This window comes from Gossypium hirsutum, chromosome A05 (assembly GCF_007990345.1).
Source record: "Gossypium hirsutum isolate 1008001.06 chromosome A05, Gossypium_hirsutum_v2.1, whole genome shotgun sequence".
Taxonomy (NCBI): Eukaryota; Viridiplantae; Streptophyta; class Magnoliopsida; order Malvales; family Malvaceae; genus Gossypium; species Gossypium hirsutum.
In genome coordinates this window covers 104,273,579-104,288,843 of record NC_053428.1, presented here as the reverse complement: position 1 = coordinate 104,288,843, position 15,265 = coordinate 104,273,579, and the positions used below count along the sequence as shown (strand labels likewise).

Below are 15,265 nucleotides of genomic sequence, written 5' to 3'. Positions count from 1 at the left end.
AAATTGAGGAATGATATCTCTTCTTTTGTGCAGATGGATCTAGAAACTCTTTATGATGCATGAGAGAGATACAAGGACTTATTGAGAAGGTGCCCTCACCATGGGTTACCTTTATGGTTGCAGGTTCAGACTTTTTACAACGGTGTGAACCCCTCAACAAGGCAATTGATCGACGCAGTCACCGGTGGAACTTTAAACAACAAAATACCTGAGGAAGCTTACAAATTTATTGAAGAAATGTCACTGAACAACTATCAGTGGAAAGTCATGAGAACGAAGCTGGCAAAAACAACTGGTGTTTTCAACCTTGACGCGGTCATTATGCTATCTAACCAGGTAGAACTTTTAAATAAAAAGATTGATGGTTTGTATGGTTCTACCCAGGTACATCTGGTGTTGAGGTGTGATTCAAATGGAGGAGGAGTACACAATACAGATTATCCATCTTTCAACCCTAGCACCGAGGAGGAACAAGTCCACTACATGGGTAATAATTCTAGACCTCAAAATAAACCGTATAGTAACTCTTATAATGTAGGTTGGAGGAACCATCCCAATTTCTCATGGGGTGGTTAGGGAAATCAAAGGCCACAACATCCTCCAGGTTTTCAACAACCACCCTACCAATAAGAGAAGAAACTGAATCTTGAAGAGATGCTTACAAAATTCATCTCGGTGTCAGAAACTCGTTTTCAGAATACCGAAACAATGCTTAAGAATCAACAAGCGTCAATTCAAGGGCTCGAAACTCAAATAGGACAGTTTGCTAAGTTGATCTTTGAACGACCACAATGTGGCCTACCAAGTAACACTGAAACTAACCCAATGGAGCAACTTCATGCCATTACTGTGCACAATGATGAAGGGTTAGTTAAAGCTGAATCGAAACCGAGGCAAGACAATGTGGAAGATAAAAGTAAGGTTGATGTAAGCAATGATAAACAGAAACTGGTAAGCAATGAGTATAAACCTCGTGTGCCATACCCCAATGCGACAAGGAAAGGCCACACAAACGAACAATTCGGTAAATTCCTTAAATTATTAAAAAATTACATATTAACTTACCGTTTGTTAAAGCTCTTTCGCAGATGCCAAATGCAGTTAAATTTTTAAAGGAACTCTTGGCTAATAAACGAAAGTTAGATGATGCATCACATGTGGAATTAAACGCATTTTACTCAGCCATTCTACAGAATAAGCTACCCAACAAGTTAAAAGATCCAGGGAGTTTTACGATTCCCTGCTTAATTGGTAGTTTAAATATTAATAATGCATTAGCTGATCTAGGGGCAAGGATTAATGTTATCCCCTACAAAATGTTTAAACAACTAGGCCTTAGGAAACCAAAACAAACTAGGATAAGCATTCAACTGGCAGATAGAACAATTAGGTTTCCTAGGGGTATCATTGAAGATGTGCTAGTTAAAATTGATAAATTTATATTCCAATTGATTTTGTTGTTCTAAATATGGAAGAGGATAGTGACATGCCTTTAATTTTAGGACGACCCTTTTTAGCAACTACTGGGACTATCACTGATGTTGGCATAGGAGAACTAATACTTCGTGTAAGAGATGGCACGATTACTCTCCAAGCTCGTGATTCAACTAAATTATTTAGTAACCAAGATGGCTATACAATTTCTGTTGATATGAATACCATTATGGCTCAAACTTCTTTTCAGGAAACCCTTAGGAAGAACGTAATAAAGCCATATTCTAATCCATGTGACAAAAACAGAGCGACTCAAGAAGAATGAAGGCTTCAGATAGATGAATTATACGAATGGAGAACACATGTCAAGGAGAAACCAAAGTACATGATGAATCAAAGTGACGCCATGATGAGTGTAGGGATGAAACAAAGTAATTTAAGAAAGTATTATTAGATGAAAAGGAGTCCCGAATTGCTACTTCAAAGCTTAATACAAACGAAACGATTCCTTTCACGGTACTAGATGTTTTCCCATACGGTACAGTCGAGGTAAATCATTCTTAATTCGGCACATTTAAGGTAAATATTACTTGACTTAGACTTTATGTGGATAATAAAATTGATAGTGAGAAAGAGGAGTCTCGACTCCGTGGTCCACCGTGACCATGCAAATAAGAGGTAAGTCGAGCTTAGATTTTAAAGAAGCGATTCTCGGGAGGCAACCCGAGCACTAACACCACTAACCCATTTATTTTATCTATTTTTTGTGTTATGCAGGTACAATGGCCCACACGGCCTAGACACATGGGCGTGTCCCTGGCCGTGTGGAAACAGGGCTAAAAATCCCTAAGTATCGAGTCACACGGCCATAAATTCGATCCACATGGTTGTGCTACACAGTTGTGTGAAGCACACGGCCAGGACACATGGGCGTGTCCTAGGCCGTGTGAAAACTGAAGCTAAAATTTTAAATTTTAAACAAGTCAGAGAGTTATACGAGTAAGGCACACGGTCGTGTGTTCGTACACACAGACGTGTGGGATATCACGCGGGCGTGTCTAAGATCGTGTGGCGAATGGGAATTAAATTTTCGCGACAAACATGGGTTAAACTCAAGCCACACGGGCGTGTGACACGGCCGTATGGCCCAACATGGGCCTCACAGACCGTGTCCCCTTTTTAATCCCCAAACCTAATTTTTTTCCTTTCCACCTTGTCTTCTTCCTAACCCTCAAACCCTAAGCAGCCGCCACAGCCTTCCTTTCCCCTTCCGTCAGGCCACCCCTTTCTCGCCGCCCCCCCGGTTCACCTAGTCACACGAACCCCTCAGCCCTAACCGGGAACTTATTTTCCTTATCCAGTGCACACCCCCTTCTCCTTCCTAGCACCCCCTCACCTTCACGCACGTCCCACACAGCCCTCACCGCCACACACACCCATACACCTGAGCCCCGCACCAAATCGCAGCCACTTTTTCCCTCTCTCCCCTACGCGCAACACCCACAACCTCCAACCCACCACAGTTCGCACCTCCGATCACCACTGTCGGTTTCCCCCTTTTACCCCTCCCAATAATAATTATTATTATTATTGTTGTTGTCGTTATCATATTTAATCATTTTCAGTATTATTATTATTAGTCTAGTTTTATTTCAATATTGGTTATTATTCTTTTCTTTATTAGTTATTCCATACATTTAGTTGCTATCTAAGTAAGTCATTTATTTTGAATTATTCTTCATGCTGCCATTTTATTCATGTAGATAACCATTAGTCTGCCACATTATTAAATCTTTTCATTTCTTTGCTCATTGCTTCTTCATGTACTTAGCTGAGTGCTGCGTTTTTGATCCTTAGTCTTAGGATTCATTTTTCATTTTTTTTAGAATACTCTAATTCTTGATTAATCCTTAGTGTTAGGATTCATTTTTCAATTTTTTTAGATTACTCTAATTCTTGATTAATCCTTAGTCTTAGGATTCATTTTTCATTTTTTTTAGAATACTCTAATTCTTGATTATTTTAACAGCACTTTTCCCGTTTAAACTATTTGCACATGCCATTCTTGGTTTTTGGTGATGCTTGATTTATTTAATGATTGATCAACTATTCTATTTTTCAGGTATATCATGACCAACAAACGAGGTCGGTACTATCACTTTCTGACTTGGTGGCTTAGTACGACGACATATGAGCGTCCTTAAGTTTGGCGCAGCTTTGGGCATCTATACCGATGAGTTTATAGGTGCCGGTAACTTTCTTCACCTCCACCGTCACATCCATTACTTATCTTTGTGCTGTTGGACCTATCTCACAGCTAGTCAGATCCGTTATGATGCGAGTCGCTCGAAAGCGACATCTCCTTCTCCGGCTCTATGATACATCCATGCCTTATTAGCTCACATGTTGACTGGCAGGAGAGAGAGCACAGGAGTTGTAAGCACTACTGACGCATACTACCTTTGGAGCATGGCAACTGGTCAGGTCTTTGATTTGGCATACTTTATTCCCCTTGCTTTTCTCCACCAGACAGACCGCCATAGGAGGGGCCCCGTTTGCCTTGGCTCCTACGTGACTCGCCTCGCTAGACACTTCGGCCTCTTCGAAACTCTAGAGATGTCATCAACACTCACACTAGTAAGCCAGATGTCTTCTCAAAGAATATCTAATATGATCCACATGACGATGATAGAGTGACGCCGTGGATTCGACCCATCTTAATATAGACTCGTTCACTCTGATGACCAAGATGAGCCAGAGGACATTACTGATGATGTCCCTCCCCCTCACGAGGACCCACATCCAACACCACCACTGAGTCACCGGCCTCCTACTGCCACGTTGACAGATATATCCGAGCGACTCACTAGCTTGAGTAGCAGTGTTTTGAGCGGTTCGACAACATTGATGCCACTTTTCGACAGATTTGCCACCACCTCCACATCTCTCCTTCGGCACCGTCAACCCACGAGCCATCCGATGATGAGGACCTTTGAGTCTATTTATTTTATTATTATTATTATTATTAATTTTAATTTTATTTTCCTTTTATTTATATTTGAAGACTTATGTTTTATATTTTGAACTATGTTTATCTTTATAGTCATTATCGAGTACTCCCTTAATTCTCTTCCACAGTTGTGTTTATTTTCCTATTAATAATTCAGAATCATTCCTTTCATTGGCCTTATCTACAATTCTCACTTTCGCTATTCCAAGGATTTCATCCAAAAATTCAAGGCAATTTTGCTTCTCTCCCTTTCTTCTGATATTATGCTTATATTTTTACTATTTATCTTTGTATATTGAGGACAATGTATGTCTTAAGTGTGGGGAGATTATTTATATGATTATCAGAAAATCCCTGAATTTTTATCTTGTTCTCAAATAATGATATCATATTACTATTAGAATGAATTTTGATTGATTTATGATTTTTATTTATATGTTATGGATTAAAACATAGGTAATTTTGCTTTGATTATTTAAATTTTAAAGGTAGTAGAGAATCAAGAATGATAAGTTGACTTTGAGAATTAAAATTGCTAGGTTGTTTCCCTGAATTGAGGTATTATCTTGAAATTTTGAATTTACAGAACTAACATCAATTACCCATAATTTTCGTGAGATTTTGAGCCTTTTAGAGCATATATCTTTCTTGCTCACTAATTTTATTGGTTATGAGTGTGTCAACATTGAATTGTTATTCTAGAACTTACTTCGATTATGCATATCAAGACCATATCTTTGATTTGATATACCGAGATGATAAAGGCACCTAGGTTTTAACCCACTTACCCTACAAAAAGCCTACCTTCATAATTAACCCTTAGTAAACCCCTTTGAGCTTAACAAACCATTCTTAATTTACCCTAATTTTAACCCCTATATCATATTTTTTGATCCATTAAGAATTTTTCCTATTTTGATTCTCTTTTTGTCGAGATTTGATTTGGTTAATTACCTAACTATGTTCTTTCATTTGAGTTGTATAATTCTCTCTTATTACTCCATGTTCTTATTCTTTAAAAAAATTATATATATACATATATGTTGATTATTATTTCTTTGTTTGAGCTTAAGTATTTAATTCCATATTCTGAGAAGAAGCTCATGTTTATCCTTAATAAATTTGATTGATGTAATTATTTAGTGTTAGTTTATTTTTTCCAGTTAGGTAATTTATCAATTCAATCTCGATTCTAACCTTCTTTTGCAGCCTTTATCCACACCTTTAACCCAAGCCTCGTTATAACCCTTTAAAGACCTTTTGATTTGTATATCATCTCATTTAAAGTGGTGGAGATTCGATTTTCATGCAAGCCTATGGTAACAACTTTTCATGTTTGACTATTGAGTGCTTAATTATTAAACCTTAAACACTTTGAGTGATATGATTGGATCTTTAATGAGGATATCACCCCTTGTTGATTTGGAATTAAAGGTAATTACTTAGATAAAGGGGGATACCTATGATTTTATGATTGAAATACTCAAATTGGATTATTTGAGACTTTAATGTTCTTTTAGTTGAATTCTCAATGAATGATTATCTGTGGATTATCTCGAAACAGTATTGATGAGAATTATAAGTTGAGAAGAATTTATTTTAATTGTGTGTTGAGGATTGTGCTTGAGGACAAGCAAATGCTTAAGTATGGGGATATTTGATAAACCATAATATATACATATTTTTACCCCATGTTTAACATATTTATGGATGATTTTTCCTTAGTTTCATTGAATTCGATGCTACTAATCCTTTAAATTTATGTTTTATACTTAGGTGAGCATAGGAAAGCAAAAGATTAAGAAACAGGCCAAAAAAGGGACAAATTAAGCCTAATTCAGTGTTTTACACGGCCTAAGCACTTCCACACAGGTGATCCACACGCCCGTGTGTTATGGCCGTGTCAACATTAAACCAAGTCAGAATTGCACACGGCCTGAGCACCTTCACACGGACGTGGCACACGGCCATGTTCCTGTCGAGCCAAAGTCTAATTCTATTCAGAAAAGGCTAATTTTGGGCTATTGTAGGCATTCCAAGTCTATATAAACACCCTAGAAGAGGATCAAAGGGGGATTCGCAGAGTAGAAGGCAGAGAATACTCGAGAATAGCCATCGGAATCAGCTTGGAAGCAGGATCGACTTCAAGACTGAAGATTTCCATTCAATTTCCTTAAAAGTTCTTTGGGTTTCTTTATGTTTTGTTGTTTTCCCAACTTTGAGATGTTTTCCATTATTATGAACTAAACTCTCTAAATACCTAAGGGAGATGAAACCTAAGACGAATCTTATTACCTTTTGAATTATATGATAAATATTTGTTATTATTCTTAATTGTGAGTTTTAATTCTTGTTTTAATATTTCAGAATATTAATTTAGGTTTTGATGTGTTTATTTAGTGGAGGAAAAGTCCTTGTTTAAGAGTAGATCATTCATAATTAAGCGGAGTTGCATGCAATCCTAGAGATAGGACGACATAAATCTGCCGGATTAGAGTCAAATCTAATAAGGGAATCCATAGATCGAGAGAGATATTAACATAAATCAGGGATTTCTATAGATTAAGTCAAGTGAATAAATCGTCTAATTCAGAAGTGATAAGTGAAGTCTAGGTGGATTCTTCCTTGGTTATTGTCTTCTCCATCGGTTTTCTAAAAAGTATTTTCCAACTTTAATCTCTGTTGTAATCTTAGTTAATTAGATAATTAGTTTTAGTTTAAAAACACCCTTTAATTCTTAGACTAGATAATAAAAAGATTGTAAGTACTAGTACTTTTAGTCCTCGTAGATACGATATTACCGGTCTCACCATAACTATACTATTGTTCGATAGGTGCGCTTGCCTTAGTCGAATTTTTAGTTAGTTTCACGACCATCATCTATATAGATAATTAACTTTCCTACTAAAAGTAAAAAAAAAGTTTTCATTTTATGCACTTATTCGATTTGTTAGAGTCCATGATCAAAGCAAATCAGAGTTCGAGAATAGCAGAGAAGATCAACTGGTTGAAAGTTGGGAAATGACTTAGATTGCCTTCGCACAAAGCAAAAATATAAATTTGGTTGTAGTTTATTATATATATCACGAGGGCTCGATTTTAAGAAAAAACTTTCATTATGCCTAAAAAAAATTGTTTTCTAACCTGATTTTACTAACAAAAATATGTTCCTTTCTTGAGACTAGTGCTCTCTATCTCTTGTACATAAGAAAAACATTAACTAAGTCCCCAATTTATAGGCATTATTCAACTTTTATAATTGAGTTAGTATGATTGCCTTGAAACAAGGAAATTGCACCCCAATTAGACTTCTTTATTAACGCATGAAATAAATTAAAAGGTATCTGCTTCACTTAAACTTATTCAATGTGGTATTTCTTAAAAAAAAAAGAAGAAGATTATACTAGGACTCCTTTAAAATAATTTGGCTTTACCAATTCTCTTCATCAATAGTAATCTCAAAAAATAATGCTTAATATCCTTAAAAAGATGCATAATGATAATCAAGATAATCAAGATAATCGAGTAAAAATATGCCAATAAAATAGATAAGTTACACTACATCTAGTTGCAAAGTGAATCGCAACTAACGGTATAATTGTCAGGACTAGCAACAAATTTTTTTTTGCACAAGAAAACTGATGATAGCAATTAAACATAAGCCATTATTTTAAGTAGACATAATAAAAAATTTAGTCCTTAATATTTACTCATTTTGTAACTTTGGCCCTAATTTTTTAATACCACTTTGGCCCTCAACCTTCAAATTTTAGTCAAATTACTCATTTTTTTTTGTTGAAAAATTGACCGAACTGTTAAAATTTTAATGGTACTGATATGGTAACCTACATAGGAGCTTACATGTACTTCATTGCTAACGAGGATAATTATTTGGAAAAAAATTATGAACCTTTTTTTAAAAAATCATCAAATTTTAAGTTATTATTATTTGAATTTTTTATGAAATAAACATGTACTACCACATAAGTTACAACATTAATGATGTTGGGACTTTAATTATCTAAAATATGTTTTTTTTTTCAAAATGTCAAAGGGGGAATTGTTGGAACTTTAACTATCTATGTTTCAGCTACTACATGCTATGTTGAACATCACTTGAGGCAAGAAGTTGGGATAGATAAAGGCAGAGTTTTGGTTGGCACTTGTGACTTGTATATTTTTGTTACGGGTCGAATCAACAAATGATCATGGTATTGTGCTCCACTTGATTTTATTTATGCAGGTTAGTTTTTTTTTAACCCTTAGTAGAATTTTAAGAGAGATGAACCATTTTTTTTAATGGACAACAAATTTTATCCTTATTTTTTAAAGCCTTTGACTTAGTATTACTTGGAGCCAACGTTGATTTGAATTCAATTGGAGTTTAAGGCTTTGCTTGGAAAGTCAAAATGGAGATTTTGTGTGGATAATTATTTTATTTTAAATGTTTGTTTATCTATTTAGTTACTTGGAGAAGGTGTCGATTTCACACTATAAATAAACTATTAATTTTATGTGTAACTTTAATAGGTAGAAGGAGGATCAATTTATATATAATCAACTTTTTTTCTGATATGTCCATCAAGTAACCGAATAAATAAAAAAGAATGTTTTAATTTAGTATTAAATTAAATATCTTAGTTAGTTTAAGTTGAGTCGGCTTAATTTTTCCCATATATTTGGACTAAAATCTTATCGTGTACCAAGTCATACTAGCAACACCCCCACTCTGTTTTTGCCAAGGGAAAAGTTTTAGGAAGAAAAGGCAGATGGATCAATGAAATGGAATCAAATTGAGGAAAACAAGGATGATCGACACCTTGTTATAACATTAGATGGGACAATCTCGACTCACTGTGTTATAGCTGCACAAAAACGCATAGATTTTTAGATCTCTTAATGGCATACTTAAATTCAATCAATGTTGATTTGGTTGTCAAAAAGGTAAAATTTGTTGAGTTGATTTGCAACTTGGAGAAGACAACTTGGTAAGGGGGAGGATAACTAGCTGCAAATGTTCAAATTTGAGACGAGATGGTGACTAATTGCTTCGGCATTTTACATTGTTGATTTGGTTTTGAAAGATTGCATATTTTCTTTTTCTTGTTGCCCCGTGGTGGTGATTATGGTGCTGGTTTAATTTGTTATTTTTACAATTGTGCTATTTGGTTGGAATTTGTTTTAGACTTAATATCTTTTTCCTTGGTTGTGCACTTTGATTGATCATCCTTTATGTATTCTTTATGCTTTGAGATGTTTGGTTTACTAATTGAGGAATAAACATGCATGTTTATAGCCTAAGCTAATAGGGGAAATTTTTAAGCATGATATTTTGTGATGCATTCTCCTAGGGAGAGTTCTTTGTTTTGAAGTCAATTTCAGAGGAGGAAACTCTTTGACATTTTCTCCCAAAAGGGGAGAAGATTAGCAGTGAATGAGCTTTGGTCAGTTGTTGATGGTAATTGATGTTAATGCTTATTTAAACTTGATTTCAAATTTTTTCGAACATACTTTCTTAAGTTTTCGATTTTATACTCCATGCTTATATTACATTCGAACTCCTTGGCTAACAATTTGATTTGATCTTGTCAAAAGGGGGTCCTAGTATGATGTTGTGTGTAACAGCTTATTTTTTAGTGATGTCGGAAACAATGATTTTGAAATTACAATTCTAATGAGTGAGTCCATAAATATTGTTATTTAATATTTACGAGTCAAATATAGTATTATATTGAATTTTTATCTGGTAATTTTTGCTAACTAAACGATTAGTCAAGTACAAGTGGTTGTCCCTAAAGTCAAGTGGTTTTGGAAAATGAGGTATCAGGACATCATTTCTGTGAACTAAGCCCGTAAATATTTAAAAATATTTACGAAGTTACTAAATAGGTATATTGAAGTTTGGTCTAGAAATTTTAATATTTATATAGTTAATTAAATGAAAAGGACTAAATCGTACAAGACGTAAAACTTAATCACTATTTAATTTTATTAGTTAAATGGCTCAATCAATAAATGTGCAAGGGTTTATAATTTAATTTGGCCGTAATTAAGTACATTGGACGGTTGGGGGAGATTTTTAGTTGAAATTAAATTAAATAAAGTAATTAAAAATATAAGAATGAAAACCATCATATTCCACTTAGCATTTTTACCACTGAAATAAGAGAAACAAAAGCTTGAGGAGCCATTGTTGATAGTTTAAGGTTCGACCAGCATTAGATTCATGCATATCAAGTTGTTGACTTAGGCGAAAAATGGAAAATTGTCGAATAGTCTTTGGTATTTAAAGCACTATTGTTTTTTTCAAGTCAATTCACATGACTTACATGATTTCAAATTCGTTGTTAAATTATGTTAATTATATATAATCTAATGTAAGTTGGAATTTGACTATTCAGTAATGAAATTAAGTTGAATTGATTTGTTGAGATAATTCCGATAGACCTAGTAAAAGTCTCATAAACGAGATTACATATTGATTTCTGACTAGACCAAGCTCCAGCATTTGCTGTAGACTCGGATATACATGTGACATAGGTTTAGCATGGACTGGTAATCTATTGTTGTTTTAAAGGTTTAGCCTAGACCAATAACCTTACATGTATTTATAGCCCTAGCCAATCTATTTTTTTGTGTTGTCAAAGGTTTAGCCTGGATGAGTAACCTGACACATATATTTCTATATTTGGTTAGCTCGAACGAGCATCAGATGTTATTTGCACTCGTATATTGAGTTTCTTTTACGAAGTTCCATCGGTAATTCAAAGGATAAATAGTATGAATTTGTGATGTTAATGTGGATGAAATATGAACTTTAAATATCTGTATGTACATTACTTATTTACCTGGGATTGTTGAACTATGTCATGATAGGGAAAATATTTTGAATAGTTATTCGCGTTTAACTATTAAATGAGTAAGGTAAGTTATTGAATTGAATTATATGAACTTACTAAGTATTTTATATACTTACATTTTTTTATTATGTTCTGTAAATTTTGGACATTTTGATCATGTCAATCGGATCAATGGGAGCTCACACATATTATCTTTTGACTCGGTAGATTTTTGAAGTTTGAAAATGTGGACTTGTGGCATGAATACAGGATGTCTACTTTGCAAATTAATGATCATGTTTTAGTACTTTGGTTATGAAAAGATTATAATTAACCTTGATATATTAAGTGCTTGGTACCTAATTGACATTTAGTAAGTTGATGATATTAGCCAATATTTGAATGACATTCTGTGTAAGTTTAGGTAATAGCATGACTTGATATTGAATGTTGGTAATTGTTAATGTTTGGAGTGAATGACTTGAATGATATAAAATGGTTAAAGGCATGGTTTAGTAAGGTATGCTTAAATTGTGAAAATAGATTCTTATGTTTTGGGTCACTTATTAAACTTTGCTTATTGATATCTTAGTTAAAGTAATGATGATTGTATAAGTATGATTAGACATGAAAAATCTTGGTATGAATGGTTGATGTTTCATGATTGAATTGTGGTGCCAAATGAGGCATATTGGTTAAGCTTAGGTTGAATATTAAATTAGCATGTTTTGACATGTTTTAGTGAGGTTTGAGTTGGTATAAATAGATGTAAATGGTATATATTGATTTTTAAGAAAGAATGGATGATATTGCTTGAGTTTGAAGGTGTTTTGGGTACACACGGCCTGTGACATGGTTTGTCACATGATCATGTGCCCCACATAGTTGTGTGACACGGTCTATAACACGACTGTGTGCTCTGTTTAATTTTTTGTGATTTTACGTCCACACAGAACCATTTGGTTACATGGTCTAAAGACATAGCTGTGTATCTCCTCCTATACGGTCTAAGCTCTACTACACGGTTTGGCCACATGACCATGTCCCTGCACCACATAGTATCTGCCTTGTCACACGGCTTGGCCATATGGCCTTGTGACCCATGTTTTCACTATTTACCTATATTTTTGTAAAAGTTTCAATTTAATCCAGAATTGTTATTGGTTTGTTTTAAATGTTCTGTAAGCTCGAATTAGGTCCCTATATAATTGAATAGCATGGGAATGATCTCTTTGTCTATGTTTGATTAATTGGTGAACAATGTTATCTTTTATAGTGGTAATATCCTGTAACTCGAGTCTGGCGACTGGACCGGGGGTATGGGGTGTTACACTTTGAGTTAGAGGAAGACTTATTTTCTTATTGTTGGTCTTTTTTAATCATTAGCTAATTTTTTTTCTTTTTAAATGTCAAAATGGGAGATTGTTGAACTTTAACTATCTATGTTTTAGCTACTACATGCCATGTTAGAACATCACTTGATTTTATTTATGTAGATTAGTTATTTTTATCCCTTTGTAGAATTTGAAGAGAAATGAAGTATTTTTTTAATCGCAGCAAACTTTATCCTTATTCTTTGAAGTATTTTGACTTAGTATTACTTGGAGCCAATGTTGATTTGAATTTGCTTGGAGTTTAAGGATTTGTTTCGAAAGTCAAAATGGAGATTTTTTGTGGATAATTCTTTTATTTTATATGTTTATTTATCTACTTGGTTACTTGGAGAAGGTGTCGATGTCATACTATAAATAAACTATTAGTTTTATGTGTAACTTTAATAGGTAGAAGGAGGATTAATTTATATATAATCAACTTTTGTTCTGGTATGTCCATCAAGTAACAGAATAAATGAAAAAGAATGAAAATTAAATCTCTTAATTAATTTAAGTTGAGTCATCTAATTTGAGACTTAAAATTGCCCATATATTTGAACTAAAATCTTACCATATACCTATTTCGGCATTCGTCTAGACCAAATCATACTAGCAGCACCTGTTCTCACTTTTTGCACAAGGAAAAGTAAAATTGTTAACCGAATACATACCCTTACTATCTAATTCCCAAAAACTTCTATCCCAAGCCCTATCATTCACCCTCACCCCGTTCAATTTACACCACGGCAAATTTAATAAACCATATTCCCATTGAAATAAACTATACTTAAAGTTTAAACTTTCTATGAAGTCTAATTCTTTTGAGATTTATAGTTTCCTTTTCAATAATGTATTTTTAAAACTAAAATTAAGTACTCGCAACGAGTGTAAAGTAATTTATCATTGCACCCAACACTTTTGAGCGATTTTCAAGCTCTTCATATCCTTCACCTAACAACATTAATTATGAGCCTATGAATACAATTATTTCTAGCTCTAGCTACGAAATACTTGGTGTTTCTATTCTCATCCTTTACGCACTTAGACTTCTCTTTTTATCTCCAAATGGACACTATATTATTACGCAATCCATAGGTGTTTAGTACACTGATATAACATAAAAGTAACACATTTTAATGTCATACTTAGCATATTTTTGGATGGTTTATCATATAATTTAGTGAATTAGATGCTCCTAACCCTTTAATTTCAAATTTTATACTTAGGAGAGCGTAGGGGAACAAAAGGAGCATAAAACGGGCCAAAAACGGACAAAACGGGCTGATTGAAAGATCCACACGGCCAAGACGAATTCCACACTCCCGTGTGAGACACACGGGCTGGCCACACGCCCATGTGGCAGCCCGTGTTGATATCGGTACCTGTTTCGGGTTTCTGAGCATTCTAAAGTTTATATAAACACACTAGAAGAATACCTAATGGGACACGGAGAGTAGAACACATGAATTACTTGAAGAACGCCAACGAATTTAGCTCGGAAGTAGGATCTCCTTCAAGATTGAAGATCTCCCTTCAATTTCTCTCTCGAAGTTTTTGGGTTTCTTTATGTTTTTTTATTTTCCTATTTTTGATATGTTTTCCTACTACATTATGAACTAAACTCCCTAAAATACCTAGGGAGGATGAAACCTGAGACAGATCTTGTTATTTAAAGTTCTGAATTTAATGATAAATACTTGTTCTTGTTCTTAGTTATGAGTTATTAATTCTTGCCTTAATATTTTCAAGATATTATTCCAAGATTGATGTGCTTATTCAGTGGAGCAAAAGTCCCTGTTTAAGAGTAGATCTCACATAATTAAGCGGAGTTGCATGCAACCCTAGAAATAGGGCGACATAAATTTGTCAGATTAAAGTCAAATCTAATAAGGGAATCCATAGATCGAGTTAATGCGACAATAGGGGTTTTAATTAGAAAGAAATTCAATTAATCAACCTAGAGTCAGTTGTTTTTAGTCTCGAAAGAGATATTAACATAATTTAGGGATTTCTACCGATCAAGACAAGTGAATAAATCGTTTGGTTAGGATTCGGAATAATAAGTGAAGTCTAGGTGGATTCTTCCTTGGATATTGTCTTTATTATTGGTTTATTCGATTATTTTCTTCACTCTTTGTCGCATTCAGTAGTTAATTAGTTAGTTAATAGTAGAATAAAACGAATCCCTTATATTTTAGGTTAAATAATAGAAAGAAAGTTAATAGTAGTACTTTTAGTCCTTGTGGATATGATATTCTGGACTCACCATAACTATACTACCATTTGATAGGTGCGCTTGCCTTAGTTGTGATCATAGTCTAGTTTAGTGTTCCACAAAATGCTCATCAAGTTTTTGGTGCTGTTGCCGGGGACTAAGATAGTAGGAACGCTTGATTTTTATTACTTTAGCCATTTTTTTATTTTTATTGCATTTTATTTTATTTTTATTTTTTTATATACTAATTTTTCTTTTGTTTGCTTCTGGCAGGTTCTTGTAGTTTATAACTAGAAGAAACCCATCAGGACCTCTACTCTTTGACAGTGAAATTGAAAGCACAGCTCACAGAAATCATAGAGAAATAATACGAAGTCTATAGTATATAGAGAAA

The 15,265-nt window shown here is 34.0% G+C and overlaps 1 non-coding gene across 1 annotated transcript; it reads right to left on the bottom strand.

The window, feature by feature from the left end:
- LOC121230099 (small nucleolar RNA R71) lies at positions 1–107 on the bottom strand. The gene has a single exon (XR_005928051.1). It is a non-coding gene; the product is annotated as a small nucleolar RNA R71 (small nucleolar RNA).
- Positions 108–15,265: the final 15,158 nt, after the last annotated feature.